Below are 8,608 nucleotides of genomic sequence, written 5' to 3'. Positions count from 1 at the left end.
CATTGAAGCTGCAATTCTGCACCAAACATCCATGCAACGATAGTTTTTCGTTACTACCAAGAGATAGGGAGAGAAAGAGAGAGAGAGGAGGGGGGTGGGGGTACTTACTGTGTACATAAATCGGAGGGGGCATTCACATACATACATGCTCCTCCACAAAACTCATCATCACATCATAACAACAACGGTCCCTAAAGACTGTGTTAAAATATGTAGCTGTCCCCCTTCACCCAGACGTTCGTTTATTTTGTTAAACGCCGTACTCAGCAATATTCAAGCTGTAAGTAATCGAGTCTGGACCAGACAATCCAGTGATTGATATGCTGAGCACCAGATCATGCATCAACGAAGTCAGCGATTTTTAGCGATGAGAACATTTTGAAAGAGATATGTATGGATGAAAGATTCTTGTCAAAGAAAACAATGATGTTGATAATTGTATCAATATTCCATCTTTGACACTGGGTGATCGTTTTAATGTAAATAGAATTATTGGTATCACCGTTTTATGTGCTAACAACAAATCTGTTTGTAACGGAGGGAACTAGGTGGGAGGGAGGGAGGGAGGGAGGAAGAAGCCTAGAGGTTACAGCGTTTGTTCCACACCCAACACCCGGGTTATTGTTATGGAATATTGCTAAAAGCGTCGTAAAACCCAACTCACTCACTCAATACAAGGGGTGTCAATGACAGCTTGTCAGCACGATCATTTATAAAATGCAGATCTAGCTGGGCATTATATTTTGAAATTAAAATTAAATTTTGTCTACCCAACTGATACAAGGTACTGGGCTCTGGAAGAGCATTACAGTCTTAGTAATGTATTTGCAAACATCAAGCAAACACAAGACAGACTATACACTGTTATTTGGTGGATCCTTTTCCACATATTAATTATTTTGTCCCTAATCCAACTCAAATAGCCCGTATCTACTGTACATTATAGAATTTCATAATAAGGTATTTCATTTCATTTAGAAGTTGGACTAGTAAGGTAGGATTTTGTTATCCTTCCGAATTTTGTAATGTTTTAAATAGTACCGGTACACTATTGTGACAAAGAAAGCCTGTTTTTGTAAAGCCTTGGGAGAAAAGATTCCTTGACAAAACAAATTACATATATCTCATGCAAATGCATGTTGGTTTATGTTTTGTGTTAATATACTCAACGAAATTAGAAACATGACGGCGACATTATTGGTAATAACTTTGAGGGGTAATTGCATGCACATGGCACTAGGAGGGACGGTGGGGTAGCCTAGTGGTTAAAGCGTTCACTCGTCACGCCGAACACCCGGGTTCGATTCCCCACATGGGTACAATGTGTGAAGCCCATTTCTGGTGTCCCCCGCCATGATAGTGCTGTACTATTGCTAAAAGCGACGTAAACCATACTCACTCACTCACTCACGACACTGGGAGGTTGGAATTTTGATCACAATCTTGGGACCAACGCGAAATGTGTGGTCATGAAGCGTGAAATACAACAATCACGTGCAATGGTATGCAAGCAAACAGATACTGATACCAGGAAAACGCAAGACTGACTGACTGACTGAGTTTGGTTTTACGCCGTTTTTAGCAATATTCCAGCAATATCACGGCGGGGGACACCAGAAATGGGCTTCACTTATTGTACCCATGTGGGGATTCGAACCCGGGGTCTTCGGCGTGACGAGCCAACGCTTTAACCACTAGACTACCCCACCGCCCCGGAAAACGCAAGAGTAGCCGAAACGTGAGAATGCCGCAACTCACAAACCAGCAACGTGAGCGTGTCATTGGCTTGGCTTAATGCTGGACCATCCGGTGTGCAGCGGTTGCCATGGTTATCGTCGTAAGTCTCGTAAGACAAGTAGGTCACGGCACTTCGCGAGACCTTAGTACTTCCCATGACAATCAACGTTCCATACCTTTACGAATGGTCTCATGGTTGTCAGTTGACAGTAAGGAACCGATAATCCTTGCAGGAATAACAAATGTCCGATCTAACCATCCCCAAATTAGCCAACTATTACGACAGTCAACAGCTGTGACAGCCAAGCATGGTTGTACACTTGGTCCGGTCTAGTAAAGTCATATTTGACGGTTGCGCAATTTGGAATCAGAACTGGTTCTTGAATATACGCTTGTGACCGGAAATCTGATGCCTAGAGGAAGTAAGCTGGGCATCGCCTCGCATATCGCAAGTTGGCGCGCGCAAAGGGAACTAGGAACCAACTTTAATTAGTACCGGAAGTAGCGCCTCACATGACTTGCAGGCCGTGTACAGTCTGAGAACCCGTGTACGCCAGAATCAACCAGAGGCAGTGGAACAGGATTGTCTTCAGTGGCGAGTTGCGCTCCACATTGGCCGATGACGATACGGGCGTGGGAAGGGGAACGTCACGCAATGTTGTGTTCGTGAGCTGGTAGCGTAATGGTAGCCTAATGGCTTGAAGAGAATTTTCTGCCAACTTTGGATCTCAAGTGGTCCAGGTTAATCATACATTTTATCCCAGTCTTGCCATGCAGCGCATGACCCTCTGGACTGGCACTTCAACAAGACAGCGCTACACCCCATACATCAGTTCTGACGCGCAAAGTCTTACCTGGCGCCGATGTTGATATCAAGTCTGACCTTCCTATTTGTGATATCATAAACTAGTATGTTCTGATGATATCATAGTGATTTTATTCCTATCACTAAACCCTCATTATACACTATTATATATATATATATATATATATATATATATATATACGCTCGGTAGAATTGGCTGATTTCAAATACGTGTTACAGTTTATGAAAGAACTTCTATCAATAACTATGAAGTAGTTGTAATGACAATATCATGAGACCTAGATAAGCTGGTCGGAGTGATCTCCCTTGAATGTATGCCGCGTACACCTCTCACTGAAAAAAGAGTCATCGCCCACGTGAGCCTCGTCCATCACATGGTGTCGGAAGAAATTAAGGATGGAAAAATTAAACCCACCTCTCGCATTGAATTTGCAAGGCAACCTAGCAGAGAATTGGGGACGTTTCAAAATGCAGTTTGACATTTACAGCGCAGCAAGTGGCCTTGGTGAGAAAGACGAGAAAATTCGAGCGAACACGTTGTTGCATGTGCTCGGACCGGAAGCGCCGGACATTTACAATACTTTCACGTGGACTGAAGCAGACGATGCGACAAAGGTAGCAAAGATTTATGAGAAGTTTGAATGTTATTGTAATCCAAGAAAGAATGTTACATACGAAAGACATTAAATTCAACACCAGAAACCAAGTGCTGTGTGAGGGTATTGACAATTATGTGACAGACCTACTGAATATGAGTGTGGGACATTACATGACTCACTTATCAGGGATCGCATTGTTTGTGGGATTTTCAGTGACCACGTGAGAGGCAGACTGTTACGGGAAGCTGATTTAACACTAGTCAAAGCAATAGACATTTGTAGGACTGCTGAAACAAGCAATAGACAGCTGACAGAAATGGCTGAATCAGAGAAGCCAGTGCATGTAGTATCACAGAGGAAGGGAACAAGTAAACAGAGTGACATACATGTGAAGATGGAACAGAAACAGAACAGAGGAATACACAAAGAAAGAGGCAGGCATTACAGGAAGAAACATGAACTGTACATTCTGTGGAAAATAGGCATGGGAAAGGCGAGTGCCCAGCCTATGGGAAAACATATGGAAGCCGTGGAAAGAAGAATCACTTTGACAAAGTATGCTTGACTAAAAATGAAGAGAGAAAGAAAAAGGTACACATGTTGGATAAGGAATGTGAGGAATCAGATCAAAGAGATGAATCAGATGAAGAGACATTCTGTGTGTTCAGTGTAGGTGAACAGGATGCAGGAAATAAAGAATGATGGAAACTGAAAGTCCTAATCAATGACACACCAGTGAAGCTGAAACTGGATACAGGAGCTCAGGGTAATGTGATGTCCAAGGAGCTGTACAAGTCTCTAGGAGGAAAGATGCTCACCAAGTCTAAGACGAAACTCGTATCATATTTTGGACATAATCTGGAAATTCTGGGTAAATCTTTGCTGCTAGTGGAACATGACACTCACCTATATACTCTGAAGTTCATCATAGTGGACCAGGATGTGGTACCCATTGGACTAGAAACATGTATGGAAATGAAGCTGATCAAACCTATGTTCATGCTATCAACAGAGAAGGATGGGCCAAGTAGTACAGCAGACACAGAGGCTAAATATAAGTAGGTATTAAAGGGACTGGGCAAGATTGATGGAGTTCGTCATCACATCAAAGTTGTTCCAGATGTTAAGCCAGTAATACATGCGCCACACAAGATTCCATTTGCTCTCATGGACAAGGTCAAGACGGAGCTACAGAGGATGGACAATGCTGGTGTCATAACAAAGGTTGAGACTCCAACTAAGTGGGTCAGTCCAATGGTTGTTGTAGAAGCCAAACAAGACAGAGTATGTCTGGACCCACACAGTCTTAACAATGCTGTTCTCAGGGAACACTATCCTCTAAAGACAGTGGAGGAAGTGGCAGCAACATTAAGGAGGCAACTGTCTTCAGCAAATTAGACACTGCATCAGGGTTCTACCAGATTGAATTAGATGAGGAGAGTACATGGCTCACTACATTTAATACACCCCTTGGAAGATTCAAGTTTGAACGATTACCTTTTGGGATAAGCTCTGCACCAGAAATCTTTCAGAGAACTCTGACCCAGGTTTTTGAAGATATTGAAGGATGTGGGTTTTTTGCAGATGACCTACTTATATGGGGCAGAGATATAGCAGTAAACTTGAAACTGAACAAGGAGAAATGTAAATTCAGACTGAAGGAGGTCACATATGTTGGTCACAAGTTTGGATCCCAAGGACTGAAACTGTGTGAGGAGAAAGTGAAAGCAGTGTTGGATATGCCAGTACCAGATAACAAGAAAGTAGGGTTGGGTACAACGAAAATTTCAGTACCACGGTATACCAATGTTTGTGTTCAAGTATCACGGTATTTGCCACGGTATACCGTGCTGCAGTAACTACTAACTGATGAATCCGATTGTCTTGTTTAATGATTTTGAATGAATTGGACCGTGAAGTAATGTCATAACTATAATAATCACGTATGAAACTTACAAATGTGTTTTAGACTTATTTCTATTCTGTGAATTTCAGTCATCACAACAGGAAACTTCCACAAGATGAAATCTGGAAACTTAAAAACAGAGCTCACTCCCAGATTCGGCAAGCCGACAGTGGCTAATAGCTGGCGGCCCGCTCATGTGCGCCGGTTTGTTTGTTGTAACAATGTTCCATAAAGTTATGCAACTTTGTTACATTTATTTTCGTAAACAAGAAACGTTATTTACGGTGAAATCCAGTGCTTAATATGAGAGTGTATATTTAATGATTCTAACACATACATTTACAAGAAAGAAAAAAACAATTCCGATTTTCGATACAGAGAATATGCAAGAGTGAACAGTTCTGCCTCATGACCGCCATTTTCAAAGTACAAGAGCCACCGATCTCCAACTAGCATTCATTGTCCCATCCTTGGGAATGATATCGGATTTCTTACAATGGCCTAACATTTAGTTAAAATATCGTTTGTTTGTTTTTCAAAGAAGGTTGTTCTTAACTCTCAGTTTTTACAAGATGCGTCGTGTGTGTATGTCTTGCGTTTTTACGAACACACGATCCGATCTTAATTACTATCGAAACACAAGCACGGGCATCGGAGTGATGCTGTTTTCCCCCGAATATGGCGGTAATTTTGCGAAGTGTTCAATTAGTATTTTAGGACAAATACTAGGATAGGTTCTGACTTGTCCTAAGTCTATCTTAGTGGAAATCAACATGGGGTGGTACTTGATTGTTTACCAATTTTTACGTAGTGAAACAAAATAAGTCGCCATAGTTACATTTGAATTTACAACAGCACACAGATTGTATGAGTTAAGAAGAGTTTTTGTGTTTATATTATCAATTTATCTTTATTGAATAGACACATTTGTTGCAAAGCACATATTCTTTAGATCTACAAAAGAGATTTGTTCAGTTCTTACCTATTCTCGGCCTTTTATTCTCAACACTGCTCTTTCTGTCACATTGCCGTGAAATGTCAATGTCAAGGCCAACTTGATAGGGGAAGTAACTCCTGTTTATTTCCTAGGTGAATTTTCAGTTTGTGAGATGACGCATAATGAGAATTCAAGTCAAGATTTTCAACAAAAACAAATCAAATAAAATGAAAATATTTTTGCACATATGTTATTGCTGTTTTGGCAGACTTTCAAAATCTGTCGTAAAAGTGTTATCTCCTATTCAAATAAATGAATTTTCAAAATTTTCAAAAACACTATAATGTGAAGAAAATATTGAATGCATTAACATATAACAATACTTTTTTTCTGGAAGTATGGTAACTCGAACAAATACATATTACAAAATTAAATATTTTAAATTTTTCAAGGATTAATTTACTCTATTTTTCTGTATACAAGATGTGTATTTTAATTAATTATAATTTCTTAAAGTCAACCAAAAGCTGAATTTCCCTGTTTTCAAGCTTTTTACTTTGATTTCCAGTATTACCATTTATCTTGTAAACAAGATTGTAGTTGCTCTAATATATGTGTTTTTATGGAATGAATTATGGGTGATATTTAGGGGAATCCCCAACATAATGAATGGTTTTATATCTCACCTACTGAAGAGCTCGCTATCCTAGCTACGATCGGTAGCTCAAGTTTGGACAGGGATAGAATCGGTTCGAGAATGGGTCTTATCATAACGGTAGGATGTCCTAACTCCTGTCCTAACTAGTTAGGATCTGCCTTAGCTGGGACACTTTCGAGAATAGGCACTCTGGCCTGCTGTACCATTTTAGCAAAATATAACAGCTAGATTAGATACATTTGTAATTTGATTTTGTTTGTTTTCAGAGAGGGATGCTGAAGAAAGAAAAAATATTGCCAGAGCTCGGGCAATACTTCTGGATTCTTCAGACTCTGATTGAGCAGCCCTATCCATGTGTAAATATCTAAGGATGAAAAGAATAAAATAATTTCTTAACTCTATACAAGATTTTGTTCTTTGTGGTGGACTGTGTGTTTCTGTGTCTGTTTTGTAACATCACATACAGCAATATACCAGCTATATGACTGTGGGTTAAGATGAATGACTTAACCAAGTCAGCTAGCTTGACCACACGATACCGATAGTCGTCTGGTACTACTTGTTTGTTGAAAAACAAGTGTAACCCTTTTATTCACGGGTAGCCTATAGACCAGCAATATGATGACGGTTACAAATTCTGCCCGTTAGGTTCAAGTGCTTGCCACCTGAGGGCCAGTGCTATCTGGGTGGTTCTAGAGGTCACTAGACTAACAACTAGTGGTGGACTGTGTTTCTGTATGGTTTAGACCACATACAGCAATATTCCAGCTTTATTACTGTGGTCTGTAGACAACCCTGTTCATTATTGACATGTTGAGCAATTGGGATAAGATGAATGACATGACTCAACCAAGTCAACGAGCATGACCACACGATCCCTTAGTCGTCTGTTATGACTGGAAAACAATTCTAACCCGGATCTTCATGGTTAGCCCTTAGACCAGCAATAGGATAATAGTAACAAATTCTATACGTTACAGTGTGGTGGCTTGCCACCTGTGGGCCACTGGTTTGCCGCCGGTGCCACCAGTACCACCAGTGGGCCATCGAAGATCAGCTGGACACGCCATAAGTGGCCCACCGGTGGCAGCCGCCGGTGGACCACCAGTACAGCTTACGGTGGGCCATGGGTGGGCCACCACAGACGTGCTATCTGGGACTGCCAAGTTCAACCACTCAAACATTATGAACAAAATAAACAATCTTGTTTATTCCAATAAGTCAACTACATTAAGCTTACATAACTTGGCAATATCACAAAATCACACTGTCTAGAAATATTACGGCTGAGCAATGAGATTCTTGAATTTTTGCATTATTATTCACATTATTTTTCACTGAAAAAAGAGTCATCGCCCACGTGAGCCTCGTCCATCAGAATAACAACCTGCTAATTGAGAGTTATTAGGAGGAGGGCGATCTGTTAGCCTAGTGGTTAAAGCGTTCGCTCGCCGGGCTACAATGTGTGAAGTCCATTTCTGGTGTCCCCCGCCGTGATGTTGCTGAAATATTGCTGGAAGCGGTGTAAACCTACACTCACTCACTCACTCACCAATCAGGAGGACGCTATATGCTAGTGGTTGAAGCTGTCGCTCGTGACACACAAGGCCAGGGTTAAATCCACATGGGTTAAATAACGAAGCTTATTGTTGTTCCCTTGGTGTTAACTTGCTGGAATATTCCAAAACAAAAGATATGAAACAGAGGCATCAACATGTTAAAAACACTTTTGCAATTTTAGACAGAATCTCAGAATCTCTCTTTCAACAAATGATAATTTCTTAAGGTATTGGCTTTAATAAAGTCGTTCTGGATTTCAGAATAAGTAAATTAAAAAACATGATAAGTTTCATAACTTGGATATGATTTTGTATTGGACCAAGATCCATTTCCGAAGTTTTTCCCGTTACTATCCGAAAAAACATGACTTATTTGAAATCTATCT

The sequence above is a fragment of the Haliotis rubra genome, unplaced genomic scaffold (assembly GCF_003918875.1).
Source record: "Haliotis rubra isolate DU_JTF1 unplaced genomic scaffold, ASM391887v1 Scf984, whole genome shotgun sequence".
NCBI lineage: Eukaryota > Metazoa > Mollusca > Gastropoda > Lepetellida > Haliotidae > Haliotis > Haliotis rubra.
The sequence above is the reverse complement of the archived record's forward strand: the minus strand, read 5'-3'. Positions refer to the sequence as shown.